The sequence below is a fragment of the Protopterus annectens genome, chromosome 10.part0, assembly GCF_019279795.1.
Source record: "Protopterus annectens isolate FY-2018-M chromosome 10.part0, PAN1.0, whole genome shotgun sequence".
NCBI lineage: Eukaryota > Metazoa > Chordata > Ceratodontiformes > Protopteridae > Protopterus > Protopterus annectens.
In genome coordinates this window covers 271,924,178-271,948,133 of record NC_056744.1, presented here as the reverse complement: position 1 = coordinate 271,948,133, position 23,956 = coordinate 271,924,178, and positions in this window count along the sequence as shown.

Below are 23,956 nucleotides of genomic sequence, written 5' to 3'. Positions count from 1 at the left end.
TGTGTGTGTGTGTGTGTGTGTGTGTGTGTGTGTGTGTGTGAGGGACAACAGTACAGCATGGGCCAATGTTGATGTAATGTGTGTGTTTATGTGTGAGCCCTAGTTGTTTGCTTAATGTGTGTGTGTCTGCATGCACACAGCTCCACCATGTGGCTGCCATATACGGTAGTTTGTGGGACAGCCACAGACTGTACCTGCTAGGCTGTACATATCACTGTCTCCGGCCACAGACACAGTACCTATGCCTGGCAGGGGTGCTACGGACAGTATCAGGTACCAACCCTGACTGGGTACTGTCATCAGAGGCAGAGGTATGACTGGACCCATGTCCCTTCTGGGACTGGCTAGAGCCATGTGCACGTGGTCTACTGGGACAGTCAATGGACAAGCCAGCCCCTGCATTGCTGGGGCTGGTACTGCCACTACGGGAGCGGCTGTGAACTGTGGGCTGTCTGCGACCACTGCCAGCTGTTGCTGTTGCTGGCATGCATCTGCATCAACATCATAACTGTCCTGCACGGTCCTGGCTCAAGGAAGACATGTTGTGGAGGGCATCTATTGTCTCCCCCCAACGTCTATCAATGACCTCGGTGTAAGTCCGGATGGCACCGGCAAGGTCACGGATGCTGTCATTGATAGCGTTGTAATGTGCCCTCTGCACCCTAAGTCCCTGCCTGGTGTACCTTTCCATACGTGCCTGAGCCTGCATTACAGCCCGGAACATACTGGTCATCGTAAGACCTGTCAGGCATGCCTGCCAGGGACAATATGACCAGTGTTGCTCACCAAGAACCCCTGGACCTCCGCCTATGTGGTACCGTTCCAGGTCTATGGCTATGGCTGCTGTGAGGGGATGCAAGTGCCATGGGTACCACACTCACCTTGTCAATGCCAACTGTATGCTGTCCCTTGCCTATGGCCATTGGAGGTGAGGGATGTATTGACAGTATGAGTGTGCACATAGATGGGGTTGAATGCTGTGTACTGTCAATTAGCGGACCAACGACAGACCCTGTCAAATCTCCCTGTGCCAAAATACATGTGTCATCATCACCACTATTTGTGTCAGTGGCTTCAGGTCATTGCTGGTTTCGCAAACCCCTAACTCAGCACCTGTGAGAGGAAGACAGGAAACACACTTTACGGTCTGCACATGCACACATGCACACATGAACACATGCACACATGCACATATGCACACAGAAACACAGAAACACATGCACAAAGGAACACATGCACACATGCACACATGACCACATGCACACATGCACACAAGCACACAGGAACACATGCACACTCCTCACTACAGCAGACACACACACACACAACAGCAATCCAAAACATACTCAATAGTGGTTGAAGGTGGGTGACAGTATCACAAGGCAAACAGTCACGTCACACGTGTCAGCATGCAGAATATGTGTTGATCAAGTCCATGCAGTGTGAGTGTAGACAGCCATAGTTAATGACAGTGTACATGGCTGTGGTGCATGTGTGTACATGTTCAGTGATTGCCTACACCCTGGAACACAATGTGTACAAGGACACAAAATTTCTGTGCAAGTATTATAAGCTCTGCAATGTCCTGTGCACCATCACTCACAGGTATACATACCATGGCTGCATGTGTTATCTGTGTGTCACATGGATTTCCATGTCTGAATGTAGTGTCTGTGTCTGTAGCAGATAATTGTGGACACAGGTGTAGCACATGCATGCTATGTACACACACAGGATGAGTAGTGCATGTATACATGATGGAATACCAATCCTGGACATGGCCATTGTACAATAGTTATGGTGAGTGTGGGTCATATTCCAGATATGCCAGTGCCAGCCATGACATTGCATGGTACATAACTGCAACATTCAACATCACACATAACCAATGTGTGTCATGTGACCTATATACGCAATATCATTCCAGGACAAATATGTGTCACTTTGTACAGAATGCAACTGCTATGCATATTGTGTATAGTTGCATATGTTTGCACACACACAACATGCTATGCATAATGTGTATAGGTGCATATGTGTGCACACACACAACATGGAAGTGCAAAGCAATGACAGCTATGTGTAGTACTGTGGTCACTGTAACTGTATGGGGTGTAGTACCATTAGCCATCATCATCATGCATCATGTGGTCACTCAAGGCCACTAAAGTGTGCTAGACCACCACCTAGCATGCTGTACCTGAACCGCAATGCCATGGCTAAGTACACAATTACACAGCCACATTGCACAAGGGCGTGTGAGGTGGCCAATAGGGAGCATTGCCTAACATGACTGTGTTATGTGTTGAAGAGTGTTGCACAGCACCATGCTAGGCCCCTACCTCTCAGGTATATTATGTGTGGTGTGTGGATGACATGTGGGATACTGAAGTGTGACCTGGCAGCGGGTGTCCTGTTACACTATGTGTAGCATGTTGAGGTGTACTGCGTATGACAAACGTGTTATGTTGTGTACAGGTTTGTCAACTATGCCTATCCAATGTGCAGTAGAGTATTGCCACATTTGTGTCTGGTGCTCTGTGCATTGCATGTGATTGAGGCAGCTACTGACTTTACTGAGATGTTTAATGTCTCACAGCAAACATGCACAGCATGCCTTATGCGTAAGTGTGTTATGTGTACATGGCCTACACCTCACCTATGACATGCACATTTCAATACCAAGTTTAAAGTGTTATCACACTCACCAGCATGTATCGTCTGCCCTGCTGTCACACCAGGGGGACCTACAAGAATATGACACAGTTTGTCAGTGGCCACAACTGTGGCATTGCTACTGTGAGTGTGCTAAACTACAGTAGAACAACAGGCATAGGTGTATGAATACTATTCAAAATATCAGTATTGCACACAATAGGCAGCATAACTGCTAAACACAGTACACATCTCACATATGCATAATCTAACAATACAGGTAACAGTAGTCTACAGCTAGGGCATGTTACCTGCATGCTCCATGTCACCATGCTGGTTGGCTCCGGCCTCCATGATGACACATGTGTGATATTGTTGCTGCTGTAGGCCAGGAGCCACCACACTTAGGAGCAGTTCCTCCACTCTGGTGAGGGGGGGATGTATGGCCACCCCACCACCTGTGGCAAGCTGTTGTCTATGGATATCAGATGCACGCCACCGGACATGTCTAATTAAATCACTGCAGTGATGGCGTACCTGCTCATATGTCCGGTTATGCATGCCTATGTCATTTACTTGATGAACAAGATCTTGCCACAGTACAGTACGCTCATGCTGGTGCTGGCTGGCCCTGGAAAACAGCAGGGCATAGTGCTGAACCAGGCTGTGGTGGATTTCCTGTTCCTCTGCGGCTGTGTAGGAGGGATTCCTTTGATGAGCCATAAGCCTGGACGACAAGTAAATGACAATATGGACCTTAATATAAGTTATACCCTTAAAAATTAACATTTAGTTGGGGCACAACTTCAATACCATACATTCCCCCCAATTACAGTCTGCCACACTTATCAAACCTACCCAGTTTCAAGTTTGGGTACAATACACCTCCATGGGGTATATAGTTCTAAAAAACATCCTTGGAAAGAATACTTAAGTAACAGAACCCTTTTTGTGCATACCCTCAAATGGAATTAAATATGGGAACCCTGAAAGGAATTGTGGGTAACACACAATACCCCAACACAAAATTTGGAGTACAGGACATTACACATTCTTCTACCAAATTTTTGACATGGTTTTTTTTCCACCTTTTCCCCATTACAGAACCTTCCAGTAATTTTTAATCAGGAACCACAAAACAGTGTTCCGGGAAGGGCTACCCATCTTGCTTTTGGCCCCTTCAGTTGACTTAATCAATGACTTCACTCCCTTTTAAATCTTATCACCTGATTACACCCCCTCATTCCCAAAGGCATGTCAAATTCCTCCTTTTGTCTTCCATCACCTTTTCGCCTTACACCTAGGAACAAACTTGAAAACCCCCTCATAACTTACTTAACCCCCGTTCATTATTTCCCCCAATACGGTTCATTTGTGTGTTTGTCATTAGGTTATACGCTATTGGGTGGGCTTCAACCCCAGCCCTATTCCTGGCCTTCACACTGTAATTTGTTTAGTCCTTAAACCCAAAATTTCCCAGGGGTTTTTTAAAATCATCAGGGGAAAGACTTGTATGGGTTTTTTAATGTGGTATTTAAGTATGGATTTATTTTACCACCCAGGTTTTTTATGGTGGGTTAACCTTCCATGTAATGTAGGTTTATTTTGATGGTTTAAATTTTGGGTTAAAATACTTGTAATTTGGAGAGTAACTTTTTTTAAATTTTTTTTTTTTTAAAATTTTTAGAGGGAAATTTTTGTAGGAAAGTTTGGCTTCCTTGGTATTTTTAAAAGGGTAACATGGGATTGTAATAGGGGAAAATATTTTTGTTACTGGCTGACCCACGAGGGGAAAAAGACTGGGGCCAAAAAAAGGAACTGCCTCCCCTGTTCCCATGCCTCTACACCTTAGTGATGGCCACCACCAGTTATTTGCAAATTTTGGAAGGGGTATGGGACTTTCTACACTGGGCACATGCTGGTCACAGGCACCTGTTCCTGACCCCCCTTCAATATTATTTAAAATTTAAAAATACATAATTTAAAAAATTTTTATTTTTTTTAAATATATTTTTAATATATTTTTAAACTTCTTATTCCATTATTTTATTATTTTCTCTCTCTCTCTTTTTAAAATATTATATTTTAATTTTATTTAAATATCTAATTCCATATTAATCTAAATTCATATATTAAATGTAAATTATTATATTTTAATATATTAATTATTAACAACCATAAAAAATTATCTAAATATCACTATAGGAATACCCCCTTTCATTGGGGGAAAAAATTTTAAACAGTTGGGTTGTTATGTAAAATTAAGGTTTTAGAACTTTTTCCCCAATGCTTGAACCTCACTGGTATCCCCCGCATTTAACCACCATTATACCTGCCTCTTGTTGGTTTAATGGCATACAATATTTAAAAAACCCTTAAAATATTCCTTCTTACTCGTTAAAATTTTTGCCCTATTCATTTTATACATTGATTCTTAACATTTTTATTATGTAATCTTTTAGACACAATAAATTTGGGAATAATTTGTTTCATCTTCCCTTTTATTTTGCGTTACTGACATGGGATTTTATTTTTTTTTGGTGTCCAATTTTTTTGCTGCTTTGGGTTTCACCCCTTTTCCCTTCCTTGTGTAAGAGGTTTTTAACCCAACAGGGGTTTAGGTATCTACTTGCATGTAAACCTCCCAATGGTCACCATTTTAATTGTCAAGTGTTTTGGTAATCATTTCAGTATTGGAATGTAAAAATGGTAAGGGGCTCTTTTTAGGTGGGGATCTTGTTGGGGGAATTTTTCTTAAGGGGTATATGCTCTTCTGAACTTGGGGGTTTACCGAGGATGAGGGAAATAAGATTTTTCCGTTTTCCAAAATTTTCCCCCCTAATTAACTGATATGGGGTTTTTCTTTAAATTGGGATTACGGGATACAACAGGTTTCAATGTATTCCCCTTTTTTCCCTTTAACCCTTTTTAACATTTATATTTCTTTTATTTTTTGCTCATTTTTAATTCTCTGTATTCTGTATTTCTTTTTCCCTTTTTTTTGTATCTTTGCTGCAAAGGGGCCCCCAGGTTTAGACGAGGTTTTTTTGCTGGAACAAACCTTGTCATATGACAAGGCCTTTAAGGTGAGGTTTGGGTTTGATGGCAAAAATTGTTTTGCTTTTTATGCAATTTCTAAGCAGACTTTCAATCTTAGCAATGTGAACACAACTGTAAATTAATTTTTCAAAGGGTCATTTAAACCCCCATTTTTTGAGAAAATAAAGGGGAAAGGGTGGGTTGTAAGGAAAAAGGGGGAATGAAAATTAGTTGGTAAAAAGGGCTTGCCCATTTCCCAAAATTTATAAAATTGGGGTTTTCCCCTTTTCTAAAGGGTAGGACAATAAATGTTGTCTCCATTAGAATTAGAGGCCCTCCTGTTAAGGGCCTGTTAGTTAAAAGTTTGTGGTTTTTTTTGAATTGGGGAACTGTAATTTTGGAAACTACATGGCTCCTTTGTTTTGAACTAACGGGATAACCTTTGGGGGGGTTTACATTTTTTTCTTTAATGTTTTTTTATGAACATGAATTTGTTTACCTGTTAGTATGCTAGGTTGTATTTTCCCCCCTGTGAAAGGGTTTGACAGATTGCCTTATTTTTTACTGTACCAAGCGTTTTTCAGAAAAAGGTTTAAGTGTTAAGGGTTGGTTTTTTTTTCTACATAAGGGGGTGCTTTGGGTTATTCTTAAATTTGCAATGTAACACAGCAATTAGTGGTGGTTTATTTAAAACCGGGAAATTGAAACCCAGGGAAAAATTAAATGGAACCTTTTAATTTCAGTTTGTTGTTTGGGGATAATTATAATCTTTTTTAAAACCTTACTTTAGTTTTTTAAGGGGGAATTTACTTCTCCTTTTAGTCCTTTAAGAGTAAGGGCACAGCTAAATTTTTTAAAGGAAACCTTATTTGGAGGTGGTGGATTGATAATTGGTTTTTTGGGGTTGGGGTTTGAAGGCTCGACTTTTCCTAGGAAACCCTTTTCCCTCATTAGCACAACCCAAAGTTTGGGGAAAATTTTTTTACATCCTTTCCCTTACATTCTCATTAAGCATTTCTTTCAGCACTAATTATTTTCGCTTGGGGTTCTTCATCACTGGAAGGGGGGAAAAAATTTTTTTGGCTTGGGGTACAAGGGCCTTTCATCAAGGAAGGGCTTTAACTAGGTTTCAAATGGAAGGCCCAAATAGAAAGCCAGATTTGCAACAAATCCTTAAAGTGTTCCCCAACCCCCCAATTTTTAAAGAAAGAAAAAAGGGATAAAAATAAAAAGGGCACAAAGGGAAACATGGAAAAGTCCCAAAGGTTAGGGAAGCCATAGCTCCATTTTTACCGAACAGTGTTTTTAAATTTGGGGTTTTTTGAAACCCCCCCCTGAGAAGGTGGACAAAAATTTTGGCCTTAAATTATATTTACAAGGCCCATAATAGGCACAAGGGGAATTTTTGGGGAAAATTCCCTTTTTTTATTTTTTGAAGGGGGAATTAGGTAAATAATTTGGGAAATTGGGGGAAACACACAAAAAAAACCTACCCGGATTTACACATGGGTTTGGGGAAAATTGGGGTTTGGAAATGACCCAAAATTGGAACAGTGGAACTAAATCCCCTTTTGGGAAACCCTATCTCAACCCAGGGGTTCTGGCATAATTTTACACCCAGGTCATCTTGCCTCAATGATAATTCCCGTGTATTCCCCACAAGCCGGACCTAAGGGGGGGGGTTTTTTACCCGTGCTGACCCCTATTCTCATGCCCGGGGCACAGACCCAACAGAGGTCCGGAGGCAGGATCCAAATGGGGGACAGTGGGTCCATGGCCGCCCTTCCCTGTATTTTTTTAAAAAATAAAAACACTTTTATTTAAACTAGTAATACCATAACACAAAGGGTTTCCAACAGTTAAAAAAAACAAGATATATTAAGACATAAATTTTCCACAATGAGTTTGTTGGAACCCAAGAAGTTTTAAAGGGCACAGCATCCCTAATTAATATTTATAAACAATACAATTTCCCCAAAAATAATAAATAAAATGGGAATTTTTCCCGAGGGTTTAAAAATTTTTACATTTAATAACCTTTTAAACCCCCAACCATAAAGCAAGTGTAATTCGTAATTCCTTCACTAATTAGGTTGTTGGTTTGGATTAAAAGAATTCGACAAACGCCGGGGAAATGTTAGTCTATTTGTTCATTTTCTTTTCTCCGGGTTTACATGTTTTTTGTTGACAGAACCTGCATCTTTTCACACACTCAATTCGGTAAAATGACAGGCCTTTTTTTCATCCACCGAAAACTCAATGTATAATTTTACCTATAGATTCCACCCTTTATTGGATACTTGGGTTCCATTTAACAGTCTGTTTTTATGAACACAACATTTTTTCCCGAACTGTTTTAACTTTAATATATTAAATTTTTAAACCCCTTGTTTAATTTTTATGTTTAACAACATTAATTTGGTTAGAACATTTTCAGGCTACCCTTTTTATGGGCCCCCAAAATTTTTCCGAATTACCTTTTAATGGGATAACTTTTTCCCCTTTGCTTTTAAACAAATGAGGAATTTTAAATTGGTTATTTTACAAACCCTTTTTTAGCCTATTTAAAACATACATTAACCCAAAACGGTGGGCACCTTAAGCCTATCAGAAGGCTTAACACAGACCGCAGTTAAAAATAAATGGGATATTCATACCTTATTAATCCCATTAAATTTTTACATAGCACCATGGGTAAACCTGGGGGCATGATCCACGGCCCGATTTTAGTTTCCATCCCCTCAGGTTGCATTTGTGGTTATTTTCTAAGTTTGGATGCCTTGGATGGTATAAAACTGTTCAAGCCCCGCCTACCCCCGGGAAAGGCCCTGGGTTTAAAATATGAAAAGGGAAACCGTTGTTTCTGTCAAGTGTGAGCATAACCTTTGACCCCTTCTATGGAAAAAAATTTTTTAAATTTTGGTTTTGGGTTTTTCCCCTTTTTGCCTTTTTATTGCCCTTTTTAAATTCGGTGACTGCAGCCTGTTTTAAAGGTTAAACTACCTTCATAAATTTTTGAAGTTTTAGGGTTTCCAGTTTATCGGGTTTTCTTTATTAATGGGCCTGGGGCGCTTTCATTCTTTTAAAATTTTGACATAGGGGTCTCTTTTTAAAATTTTTTCCCATTTTGGTTTTCCCTTTGGGCCCTTTCCCAAACCTTGACTTAAACAAAACAACTATTTTTAAACATATTAAATATCAACTTGACTTAAATTTAACTGGGAACCTTTTTGGGGAAATCAAAACAGGGACCTTTTTTTAGATGGGGAAACCTATTAAAAAGGCACCTTTTTATTTAAAACCTTTTAAAAAATTTTTCTGGGCCCTTTAAAAAAAATTTTTTTTGTTAGAAATTTGGCCCTTTAATGTTTTAAAAACATTTTAATATATATTCTGGATTATTTTAAATATGATTTAAAAATAAAAAAAAAAGGGGGGGACAACCAAATCCTTCTTTTCAACCCCCTTTAAAGCTTTTTATTTGGTTAATTTGTAAATTCTTATCTCTAATTCCTTGTAATTGTTGGGGCCCCCCCAAACAACCAAAAGGGAGCATAGGTTTAAAAAAAAAATTAAATTTCGATAACTGTGAGGGGTTTTTATGGGTTTGGGGAATAATTTACAAACCCCTTTGTTTAAAAAACAAAACCCTTCAGGGGGGACTTTAGCTCTGGCAGTACTCCCCTCTTCCTAAATGGAAAATTACGGTAGTAATGCCCTCAGTATTAGGATTAGAATTTTAACCACCTATAAATATTTAATTTACAGGGGTTTTTTTAAATTTTTTTTTAATAAACTTTTTCTTCTTCTTCGCTTTTTCAACCCAAAAAACCTTTGGGAAAACAGGGATCATCCCAAAAAAAAAAAGGGCTAAAAAAACAAAACACCTTTTAGAAAAAATAGCATTAAAATTTTTAAATTTAAAATCCTTTTTTTTAATTTTTAAAAAAATTTTAAAAATTCACCCAAAAAAAAAACAAAACAAATCCAAAATTAGAACGGAAATTGAATAAAAGAAAGGAAACCCATAAAATTAAACCCAAAAAATTAACAAAGTCAAAATTTTTAAAAGAAAAAAAGGAAACACTTAGGGAAATTTTAAAAGGAAAAAAAATTATTCAGTGAAAGAAGAAAATGGGGAAAGAAGGCTATAACAAATTTAAAAAAAACAGTCCCCTGAGCACTCAAATATTTGGGAAATTTGGAAAAGGACTAAAAACAAAATTCAAACCACAATATTTTAAATAAAATTTAGAATTGTTGTTTTCAGTTTTTTGGTAAGGGGCTTCCGTAAGATTGGGAGTAGTATTTTGTGGGTTCCCGGGCCCAAAACAATTAAAAAATCAAAAAAAACGAAGACACTTACAATCAAGGGAACTAACTGTAATTCTTAAATTTAATAATCTTATCAAATGTTAAAAAAAAAAAATTTAAAGTAAAAAGCCCTGCATTTAAAATATTTCCAGGTTTTTTTGCTCATTTAAGTGGTTCAGATTTTTTAAAAAAAAGGAAAAAACAAACTTGGAATTTAATCAAATTTAAAGTTTTTACTTTAAAACAAAATTAAATTTTTAACTAAATTTTAATTTTTCCCCAGTTTCTAATTTGGGTAAACTATCATTAAAAAAACCATTTAAGAGGGGGAACAGCCATGCAATTAATGAAATCTATAGCAATCTAACGAAAGTCAAGTGAGGGGGATGTTAGGAGCCATTTAATCTGCCTAAAATGGAAAAAAATTTTAAAAAGGAAACCATAAGGTGCCGCTACCCCCAAATCCCCCTTGAAAGAAAGCATTAAAAAAAGGAAACTTTTTTATTTTTTAAAACCCCCAAGGAAACCCAATGCCGGTTTGAGCACTGGTTAAAGCAGCTGAAAACGAAAAAAACAAGGTATTTTCGGAACACACAGAATATGAGGGTTTAAAAGGTAAGAAAAAAACCCGCAAATCCCCTGACCCAATTTTTAAAAAGTTTTCAATTTTACATACCATTAAACCCACAAAAAAATGTGAACTGGATCGAGTGCAATGGAAAAGCTGCAAATAATAACACTATAAGAGGTTTTAAATAAGCTAGTGTGTTTCATGGGGGGGATTTCCCAAAATTAAGCAAAAAGCTAATGAGGTGAAACGAACAGGTTGCAGGCTTAAGCTGCAAACCCCGTAGTTACAACTGCTTTAAAGTCCTTAATATTGGGCCTGGATGTTTCCCCCCAAAAAAAAAAATTTGTAAGGTTAAATAGGATACCTTTTAAGTGTTAAACCCCCCTCAAAATGCATTGGGGCAAAACCCTTTTAACAGGAAAATCAAACCAAACATGTGAACTGAATCTATGTACAGTGTGATGTTGGATAACCTGCCTCAGAACATAAATATGTGAACTGGAGTACTGCAGTAAGCATAGATTTATTGTAATAAAGTATAGAAGCCCCCAGGTCCCCATACAGTGTATGTACCCATGAATCATGGATACCAAACACATATATAACCTGTAATGAAGAATAAATCATTACCAAATGGCACATATAGTGCTAATTAACTATTAAGCAATGCTAACCGCAGCACAGCTCAAGTTAGTAAGTATAAGCAATGTGTAGGGGAGCCAATTCAATCTGCCTAGTGATATACCTCTTTAAGCAGTGCCAACCTCATGTAAGCATGTCTGCCCATAGCTTAGCCTTTTCAAAACTGGCCAATCATGGGGAAGTGTGGGAAAATGGCCGTATTTAAACCCCACAGGTGGGAATACTACCCATAACTGGTTGCAGCTTTCTACTGCAGGCAGAATGGCTGATGTGGGTGAAGGCACTTGATTTAGAGCACAGCACTGGAACATCCAGGAGTCAAAAATCATGGTATGGTTCCTGGTAAAACACCATGATCAGAGACTACTGCAGGGCCAGTACTAGGGCTCACAGTATAAAATGGAGGCCTGGGACAGTCTCGCCCATGACTTCAACAGTGCCACAGGTATCCCCCAGACTGGTGAGCAGGTCAGGCACCACCATGCTGACCTGAAGCAGTGGAGGGGGCATGTACTGCAACAGTGGATCCAGGAGTTTTGTCAGATGCCCAATGCCCCAGGACAGAGTAAGTACTCATTCTACTAAGTAGTAAATAATTGCCTAGCTTGTGTATACTATGGATAGGTATGGCTAAATATAACTGCATTTCTCTGACAGCTGCAAATGAGCTGGCTGTGAACCAGCAAGCCCATGATGCTAGGTGTAGAAGCTGCATTGCGAGGCAGGTTAGTAATCAGTCTGCATGTACTGTCATAACAAATAAATATAAGAGCCTTAGAAAGTGTTGTACCAGTAGAAATAAATGTGTAATAGTCTGTGAATAAAGGTATAACCCCTGGAGTGCTTCTGTTTACTCTTCTCTCATATGTTGGCGATCTGTTCCATACTATAAATAGTACTGTTGTATCTTAAGCAGTGTCACCCACATCATGGTATGTAAACAAAATAGACATGAGGTCCTGCATAACAATGTTGGAAGTGCCAAGAGGTCAGTTATATTGTACAAGTTAGGGAGACTTAGACAGAAAACACTCAAAAACTTTACATCAGTTCCCTGATAGCACAGTGTACTCTGATGTTAACTACAATATTTTGTCACAGACAGCAGGGGTTTGAATCCTGGGAGTGTTACTAAGTTGTATGCATAATCATACCCCACAGCTGTACAGATTTTGATGCAATATTCAGCTAGAAAGCTGTATGCATACTTACACCCAGCAACAGTGCAGAAATTGCTAGAATGTTAATATTGTAAGTTGTATGCATATTCATACCCCACAACTGTTCCAGCATGTCCAGATAAATGGTCCATATCACCAGCTTGGTACCCTGTTCCCCTAAAAATCCAGTGTGATGTTGCAAGAATTGTAGGTGGCTGTCAATGACATATAACTCATATTCAAACGTGTACATAGTCAGAGAATGTATATGGAAACAACCCTGTCATTTTAGCACCTTGCCCAAAGTGTTTGACAGCAATTCTCAATATCTATTGCATTAACACCTGCAGCCTGTCACGCCTGTATGTAAGACACAGGTCATGTATATAATAATTTATAAACATACCAGTGTCCAATATAAGGCCATTGTGTAGTCTAATAATACATGTAAGCGAAAGACCACTTCAGTGACTAAGGATATAGTAGTTGTTAACTGAACTCTCTCTCTCACCCCTACCATATGTGCATAATAACCAATTGACACTCAACTGGTATTTGTACACTCCAAACTTTTGTTGGGACATATGTCCTAATGGTTTATAAATATTCAAATTTATTTCTATGCATGTGCCATGTAAAAATACACCCATATTAGTGACCTGTTGCCATCAATGAAACCTGTATGCTCCTGTAATGGCCACTGTTGTTCCATATATGCATGTGTTCTGCTTGCTCTGCAGCTGTGTTAAATCTGGTGTGTGGGGTTAATGGGAATACTTATGCATGCTGTTATAACTAATCCAGCATGCTGTTGACTGTTACTAACCCATATTTGTCATAAACCTGTGACAACACAGCTCGTATGGGAAGGCTGGTCCCAGCGGACCCACCTATCCCACCTCAGCTGGCCATGGCACCAGGTACCAGCACATCTGGGGCCCAGCCTGGGACCTCCTCCTCTGTGGGCCCTGCACCACGTTTGGGTGGATCTGCTGCAGGGGATTGGGATTGCCCCCCTCAGAGCAAGAGCGGAGGGGAACCTGGCACCCGTCAACAGGTCCAGGCCATGGTGTATAAGGAGCTTGATCTGGAGTATGGAGAGCGGCTACGCCAGCTTGAGGGCCGAGTGGTGCCATTAGAGGGTGAGCCTGCCCCTCCTATGCAGCCCCCAGCACAGGCACCTTCGGGGCTGTACAGGTGCAGTGGTGACTGACCATGGGTGGGGACCTCAGGCCCACTGTTTCCAGTTGAGGGCTCATGGGCTTGCGACTTCCAAACACCCCTCCCTGTCCAAGGTGTTTACCCCCCACATGTGTCATATACCAGCCCTGTATGCATCTTGTGTGTCTTGTCTGTTAACCTACTCAGCCTACCTTCCCAAATATACCTACTACCCCTCCTAACATCCCACTCTCACCTGAAAAAAAAGGGCAATCTGTTCCCAAAAAAATTCTCGCCCCATATATAGCTGTCCATTTCACACGTGTCCACTGGACAAATGTAATCTGGTCTAATTGGCATCACAATGAATATATATGTTGCCCTTACCCCTCTCTCAGGGGTTTGATGGTCCAAATGTACCTGTAAATATAGTGTATATGCACAGCTGTTGCTTTAGAAGAAATGGGCAGCTATGGACCTTTCCTATACTCTTCCTGCACATGCCTAGCAATTTTCCCTACTGTCTTTCCCTCTTTGTGCCCCATTTTTCACCACTGTCCTATCAACCCCTTTTTCTTTTCTTTTAAAGGAATTAGCATGGGGGTAAGTGGCAGTAAGCACTGTTAAGTAGCGGTAAGTGGGTTTGCATGGGGGTAAGCTATGCCTACACAGGTTGAGAAATTCGAAGCTAACTGACTGTAAGAAAACATGAGCGAAGGGTGGTAGTGCTTACTGTCACGCAAACCCATGCAAACCCACTTACAACTGCTTAAAAGTGCCTTAATTACTCTGTATTTAATGTCACTTGCTCTTCCCAGCAACAAAACAATCTGCCTCTCCAAGTCTTGAACCCAGGACTCTGCACTCCATCAAAAAAGCGATTTACCACTAAACCACAGCAGATATGCATAACCTAAAGTTTTCACAAACATATCATGCAGCACAATCAGTCAACAGTACTGGAAATGTATTATTATCACACCACATAACCTGTTAATGCAAGAAGTCTAGGCAAAGTATGCCACACTGTGGGTACAAATAGGGATATGTCAACTAATGCACTGATACACTTAAAATGTTGCTAGTTACACAGTTATATGTATTACAACACATATGTAGAAGGAGATGAAGTCTGAAACACAAAAGTGTTGCCACTAGTTACTAACTTCAATGCTGCGATCATCCATGACAATTGCCAAGTGAATGAGGAACAGGCCAAAATATGAGCCGAACATGCATGGACATATGGACAGATATATATCTGTAAATGTAGACAGATAGACTGCTATATGTAGATATATATATTAATGTATGACTCACAAATAATCATATAACATCAATTGTATATAGATGCATACATATGTTCATTTGTATGTATATATATATATATATGTGTATGTGTGTATATATATATATATATATATATATATAGAGAGAGAGAGAGATAGATACATATATAGAGATGTAGCCATATGAGATATATATAGGTACATACACATACAAAAGGTATCAGTAGCCATACATATGTACAAGTAGTGTGGAAGTTGTGTCTTCTGGCTTATCCTGGCTAGGGGTCACCACAGCGGAACTCCGGTCTGCTAATGTTTGGTAGTGGATTTTTACATGCCGAGTTACCAGACCTGATGCACAACCTTCAACAAAGGCACGCCCATTCACGCATGCCTCCACACAGAAGACGCTCTAGCTGAGAATCGAACGTGACAACGTCTTGCTGTGAGGCGACAACGCTACCGCAGCACCACTACCGCAGACTTACAAGTAGTGTGGAAGTACTGGGTGCAACGTATATCCCTCAGCCACAAGCCCTTCACTTGTGAAATGTGTAGTGTGGCAACCATTCCCATAAATGAGAATACTGACAATAAACATATACCCACCCACAATTCAAAGGACATGACATGACACACGGGTATGTATACACAGATAACCTTTATTCGTGTACTATACAATAATGCATGCCAGTAATGCACCACATAAGGTTTGAAATATGTAATCAGTCATGAATGCAAGGCCCACACAAAACAGTAGATGCAAGGAATGTGTATATATATATATATATATATATATATATATATATATATATATATATATATATATATATATATATATATATTCCATACTATGCTGTCCAGGCCAAGGCCTTCAATTAGTACAACAGTAGAAACAGAATTTGCCTTCAGGATACGTAACAATCAACAATTACAGATGTAGTTCAGCAGCCTCCAATTACACCCTGCAGTCAAGCCCTAGGGGGAAAAGTAGCACTTGCATTAATGTCACAGTATCTTGTACATAAACATTGCTTAACCTAACATCTCACTATCACACTGAATGACCCTTGTCTTAACAGTTATATCTCTGAAAAGATGCCATAGCCTAGGTTAATAACATAGAACCCCCCCCCCCCATAAAAGGCTGTACAAGGGCAAGGAACACTGTGTACCATACACTTACCTCTGGAATGTACAAGGGCACATATGTGTTCTCCAGCTGTTGTCCCCATATATATGGACTTGGCCCAACAGTTGGTGTGGGAGTCCATGACATGACTGGGATGATAGCAGTAATGCTAGCGGTAAATAATGATAGGCCATTACCTAACAACCCTTCCGGATTCACAGCAGGACAAAGACTGTCTTATATGTGGAGGACAGAGGCAGAAGCATAGGGCCATAATTGCATTATTGCTGTTACACACCCTGGAAATTGCTGGTGTCACAGGATTCGTTGCAGCATACCCTTATGCAGGGATGCTACATTGAAATACAAATGGATGTAGCCATGTACTGATAGCACTCAACAGACAGAATGCCACAGATATATCTGGAACAATACCTGTGTGGTGCACAGACAAAACCTAACAGCCAATCCCCCTGGTATCATACAGATAGGCCCACAGTTAAGAGCTATGCAGACAGACAACATTCCATGAAAAAGTACCATGTACACAGAAATCCTGTAAGAACAGCAAGATACATTGCACACAACAACACTACTCATGCTGTCTCTAGGTCTGGAATCTTACCCAAATGTGGATTTGGCCTGTGTCTGCAGGTTCTGCTGTAAGAGATATTGCTACCGGCTGTCTGTAACACTGATATCCACACACAGGAAGGATATCATACATACTGTAAAGGTGAAGGGACAACACCCACAGAAGGGTGCAATTTATAGTACAGGGTTGCCATGACAGTGGTTATCTGAAGTACTACACAGCAGGCTGCATGCAATTAGCAACTGGTGGACACTGACTGTTGCAGAGGCCACCACTTGATCATGTGCAATACCAACAAAAGCATGCTGCAATCTATTCAAACCAGCTCAATCACTCTACTGGAGAGACTGAGAGATAGAGAGAGGAAAAAAAAGACATTCAATAAAGTTCACAAAGCTTAGGGTTGTGTTACAGAGGAAACAACATAACAGGTATGTGAAACAGATATGCATTTACTGGCCTTGTAGTATATGGCATAGAAAAATAGGATGTATACTGAGAAAGGATTTATATGTGCCATCAGTACCTGTTCCTGTAAGGATGTTCAGCTCAACAACAGCACTAGACAGCAGTGTCAGTCCCTGTGGGCAGTGGGACATACCTGTCAAATGTGCAGACCAGCAGTGAATGGCAAAGATGTGACCCATGATATCTGTGTTCTGTAAATTACTGTGGCCAATGGCTGGTGGGGGTATTAATACTGCCATGATACACACATGGGTGAGAGACCACACCACCTGCAGGACAGTCATGTTAAAGTGTAGTGTAGCATGCCCAACTGCCATAGCAGTATAATATGCTTATCTGAAGTTTGTCACCATATATACCCCCCTCCCAATGTTAGTCTGTGTTCACATGTGGCACCTGTCTGTATTGCAGCAAGGCAGAACAGTTCAGCTGTGAAGTAAAGAGGGTACATGAGTGTGGTCCAGATGTTCACATGCACCCCACATACAGATACATATATGTGTGATACATATTCACAGCTGTGTGTGTGTACAGAACCTTGGACAGTTATACATTTATATAGGTATATAAACAACACAAAATGACATCTACACATATATGCACATATGTATATATGCATACATATATATATATATATATATATATATATATATATATATATGTCAATACATGTCCCCTGCCATGACATGTGTGAGAGAACATCACACATCAATACACAACATACCTTCACACCAGTGCATGGCTGCAACATGGAGTGTGGAGTGTGGTGTTTTACCCATGTTGGGACCACATCATAATTGTATGAGACGGTGGGACATATATGTTGGTGAAGGGTATTAGGCACATAATGGTATGTAGGTCTGGTTTGTTGACAAACAATACAGCATACAGGGCTGGTATATGACACGTGGTGGTAAAACACTGTGGATGGGTAGTTACATTTGGAATGTGGAGGCCATTGAGCCCCCACATGTGAACAAAGGGAACATGGTGCCCACCCATGGACAGTCATGACGGCATCTACATGGATATAAAAATACCTGGGCTGTGCATTGTGCAGGAGGGACATGCATGTCGAACCTTGTGTATGTGTACCGCATGCCTCCAGGTGATGTAACACATATCCCATGTCTCTGTGGAGCTCCCTATGCCCCTCAACCTAACTGGGTGACAGACACATGTCTGCGTGTGCTCCATGAGGGGGGACACCATCCCCTGAGGTGGTTCTACATGAAGGCAGTGATGGAACAGTAGATAATGAGGTTCCATGGTGGGTCATGGATGTGATGTGGACTGGTAACATGTGCACATTAGGATGTAGTTGTGTTCCTTCTGGCAAATCACCCCTACACATACTGGTGTGTAACTGTCATGGAACATATGTGGGATGTAATAGTCCACACAATCTTAGAGCATGTCTAACAACATGCATAGATACCCCCAATATCACAGAATGGCAGATGTGTAGCAATGACATAGCAGGCCTACCACATGCATATGTGGAAACATAGTGGCAGTGACAATGGCATGCAGGTGAAATTCCCTGTTACAGCCCAGCAACTCTAGTGTCCCCACAGGGAGCATGTCCATAAACACATAGCAGAAAGTGCTGTACAATACAACATATGTTAGACTGTGTTCACATGTGGCACCTGTGTATGTTGCAGCAAGGCAGAACAGTTCAGCTGTGAAGTAAAGAGGGTACATGAGTGTGGTCCAGATATTCGTATGCACCCCACATACAGATACATATATGTGTGATACATATTCACAGCTGTGTGTGTGTACAGAACCTTGGACAGTTATACATTTATATAGGTATATAAATAACACAAAATGATATTTACACACATATGCACATATGTATATATACATATATATATATATATATATATATATATATATATATATATATATATGTCAATACATGTCCCTGCCATGACATGTGTGAGAGAACATCACACATCAATACACAACATACCTACACACCAGTACATGGCTGCAAGATGGAGTGTGGAGTGTGGTGTGTAACCCATGTTGGGACCACATCGCAATTGTATGAGACGGTGGGACATATATGTTGGTGAAGGGTATTAGGCACATAATGGTATGTAGGTCTGGTTTGTTGACAAACAAAGACAGCATACAGGGCTGGTATATGACACATGGTGGTTAAACACTGTGGATGGGTAGTTACATTTGGAATGCGGAGGCCATTGATCCCCCACATGTGAACAAAGGGAACATGGTGCCCACCCATGGACAGTCATGGCAGCATCTACATGGACATAAAGGTACCTGGGCTGTGCATTGGGCAGGAGGGACATGCATGTTGAAACTTGTGTATGTGTACCGCATGCCTCCAGGTGATGTAACACATATCCCATGTCTCTGTGGAGCTCCCTATTCACCTCGACCTAACTGGGTGACGGACACATTTCTGTGTGTGCTCCATGGGGGGACACCATCCCCTGAGGTGGTTCCACATGAAGGCAGTGATGGGGCAGTAGATAATGAGGTTCCATGGTGGGTCATGGATGTGATGTGGACTGGTAACATGTGCACATTTGGATGTAGTGGTGTTCCTTCTGGCAAATCACCCCTACACATACTGGTGTGTAACTGTCACGGAACATATGTGGGCTGTAATAGTCCACACAATCCAAGAACATGTCTAACAACATGCATAGATATCCCCAATATCACAGAATGGCAGATGTGTAGCAATCACATAGCCGGCCTACCACATGCATATGTGGAAACATAGTGGCAGTGACAATGGCATGCAGGTGAAATTCCCTGTTACAGCCCAGCAACCCTAGTGTCCCCACAGGGAGCATGTCCATAAACACATAGCAGAAAGTGCTGTACAATACAACATATGACCCAGTGGTACACATACCGGACACATACCACTAGCGTAGTGTGAAAATTATGTTGGATCTGATATGGTGATGGGAGACTGATATGTGTATTGTAGTATGGTAAACCTGACATATCAGTTGCTCGGACATATTTTCATCATTATGTCTTTCAGGGAGTATGATGCACCTGAGGAATCCCACCTACACTGCCGCTGAGGAGGAGATTATAATCACCTGCATCATCCACAACTACCAGCTGTTGTTCTCACGGACAAGCCAGGACCAGCAGGAGAGAACTGCCATGTGGAATGATGTGGTCTGCATGGTGAATGAGGTGGAGATGCACAGCTATACATATGAGCAGGTCTGCCACCATTGTAGTAAGCTGCTCCGCCAAGTACATTGCCATGCCACTGCCATGCGGGATGACCACCTTGCAACAGGGGGGGGCATAACATCACCCCACCAACCAGAGTGGAGGAGCTGCTCATGAGCCTGGTAGCACCTGCCCACCTGCAAGAGCTACAGAATTATACAGTCATGGAGGTGGGTGCTATACACACTCCAGACATGGAGCATGCAGGTAAGGTTCCAGGACATATCAGTAGACTGCTGTAGTGTATGCATTTCTACAGGTATATCATGCATATGTGAGATGTTGGGTCTGTTGCTGTGTAGTACCGATAAGCAGTAATGCATAATCTGTAGTACTGTGGACTTCAGCTGTTGTTGTACTGTAATATTGCAGCAACCCTGTAGCAATGCCACAGCTGTAGCCACTGACATCAACTCTATTCTATCTCAATGTAGGTACCTCTGGGATACCAGCAAGGCAGCGGCTGGATGCTGGTGAGTATGGTTTATGGTTATGCTTGGCAATTCACTGTGCATATCATAGCTAAGGTGTAGGCCATCTACACATCTAACACACCTACCCATAATGCATGCTGTACATGTGCACTGACGGAGCACACCCCTCACTAATGTGATTACCAGCCTCAAACACATGCAATACACAGTCCATCTCAGACAACTGTGGCTACAATCCAGTGCACATTGGCCAGATACAGCTGACATCTGCCCAACATACACAGCTATGTCATACACAGAGCAATTGAACGTGCTACATATAAAGACATCCCACTCCCTCTGCTAACACACACACCAGGGTCCTAAACCTCATGAACACATTACACAGAACATACTGGAGGGATAGGGCCCTGTCCTGGGGAATCCCCACACTCTGGAACAAACTACCCATACATGTCAGGCAATGCTACTCATTGGCTCTCTTTACAGAAACACTTTGCAATTGGATGGGAAATGGGGAATTCACCCTGGGTAGTATCTCTGTACCACAGCCAGACAGGAGCACAGGAGAATAATATTAGTGGGTGGTGCAGGGCTGGGAACCCCTGTGGCTAGGCTTATGTAGGCCCCAGGACCAATAGACCAGTACTCACCTATGAACCTATGTGTACCACAGGCAACATTAGCCAGGGCTCAGTCTTGGTCAATAATGGTCTCTACACTCACCATAGGTACAGTACCTTGTGTCTGTGTTCGGTCTAATGGTAGTCTATCACTCACACATGCGCCACTGATAATGATATCTGTGAATACACATCAAGCATTCAGTAAACATGTGTCCACATATAATCCAGAAAAACACAGAGGCTGTAAGCAGCAGCTGAAACACAACTGGAACACAGATACACATCCTGCAATGGTGTGTACACCTGTGAGGTATGGTGCACAGTACATGCCAGGGTGCTGAACTGATGCACAGCAATGCTGTGGACATGGGTGCAGTGAGTTCCAGGGGGAGGGGCATCACCTACAAACAGAAGCCATGCATCACAGCCATGTATCATGTTGGTAACGGGGATTGACTACAGTTGCACTGCATGCTGTTGAGTGCCACATGTTCTGCATGCTGACGTGTGCAATTACAGGTTTGTGTGTGATACTGTACTGCACCATCGCCTGCTATTGTGTGTGTTATGGGGGTGTGGGAGCTGTCTGTAGGTGCTGTCTGGTGGAGTGAATGGATTGCCATGTATGTTGACTGCATGTGCATATATCTGTGTGTGTAGACATGTTTGCACACATGTGTATGTGTGTGTGTGTGTGTGTGTGTGTGTGTGTGTGTGTGTGTGTGTGTGTGTGTGTGTGTGTGTGTGTGTGTGTACTGTTTAGCAGTGTTGTACAAGTCTTACAGTCTGCTCCCTGTTTTCCCCTCACAGGTGGCAAGGTGGGGTTGGGTCCCCCCCGCAGGGAATCTGATGTCACTGATACTGACAGTGAACATGAGTATAGGTGTGTTGAGGCACAGGAAGGGTCATCAGGGGCTGCCACTGGGCCAACAATTGACAACCCACACATATCCACCCCAGCCATGCACACAGTCACACTGCCTCTACATATGTCATCAACGTTGGCCTTAGCTGAGAGACAGCCTACGGTTGGCAGTGGCCAGAATAGTGTGGTATCTATGGCACGTGTGTCAGAACACAGCAGCCATAGCCAAATGTCTTGCGGGGTATCACATAGGCAGATGTTTATGGGTGCTCATCGGAGCACTGCTGGTCATCATGCCCCTGGCAGATGTGCCACATCTATTTCAACCACACGCATGTTCCAGACTGTCATGGCGGCACAGGCATGAATGGAAAGGTACACCAGGTAGGGTCTAAGGGTGCAGACTGCTCATCACACCTCTGTAACTGACAGCATCAGTGACCTAGCAGGTGCTATCCGTAATTACACCAAGGTCATGGCTAGACGGTGGGGTGAGACATTGGATCTCATCCACTATGTCATGTCCATGCATCAGGATAGTGCGGGATGGTTGCAACTGCCACGTAGACATATGCCAGCAACACCAGCAGCTGGAGGTCGCTGTGGACACCCAACTAGACAGATCCACTCCCGTAGTGGCAGTACCAGCCCCAGCACTGTGGGGGGGGGGCTGTCCACAGACCATCATAGCAAACCACGTGCATGGGGCCCTGGCAAGTCCCAGGAGGGACCTGGATCTAGTGGACATCTGTCAAACTTGGGGGGACAGTACTCGGTCTGGCTTTGTACCTGATACTGCCTGTAGCACCCCTGCCAGGCACAGGACCCATGTCCATGGCCAGAGACGGGAAACTGCAAACCCTGCCAGGTACAGTCTGCAGCTGTCTCACAATTTCCTGTGTAGAGCAGCCATATGGAGGAACTGTGTGCATGCAGACACACACACATAAACAACAAACCTAGGGCAACCACATACCTGCACACACATCACCAGTGGCCCATAACAGTACTCAACCCCCTCACACACTCATGTTGTCAATTGCATGGCTCAGCCTAGGCCTCTGGCAAACCAACACACCCTGTGAATATGATGATACCTGTGCCACGCCCTAACATCCGTAACTTCGATGCACGGACAGGCTAACATGGTGCTGATGCACAGGGTGACTGTACAACAGTGTAGCAATGGAATGATGTGTGGCATGTTGTCAGCAGTAAAGTGAAATGCTAATATCTTGGAAGGTGTAGCTGTGCAGCCATGATGCATCATAGCTGTAATTATCAATGTTGTATTGATGTCACCCGTATCTATTCTGATTGTGTTGTGTTTGTCCATGTGCCACATGGCTGATGGGTGTAGTGCTGTCAGCAAACCTTCTACAGTGGACACCAGTAAGTGCAGTGGGTGGTACACATGCCATGGCTGGGTACAACACACAGTGCCTTTGGTTTAGATGCATACAGGTGCAAGACTGTACACATGGAGGCATGTCCCCATGCAGGTAACACAACTGTTGCACATGTAATCCCACCAAGACAGGATAGGCACAACCACACAGTGCTATATATGCAGTCTGCAATGTGGATGACATTGAACTTGCTAGCAGCAAGGTGCATGTCCCTCTCCCCACTCTACTGTGATCCTCACCTAAGTAACTTGTGTGTGCCAATGGCGGTGCCATAGCCCTGTCCTTAGGAGGGTGTGAGGTGCTCAACTAATGTGAATGGTGTAAACAATAACTAATAACCTGATTACATACACTGA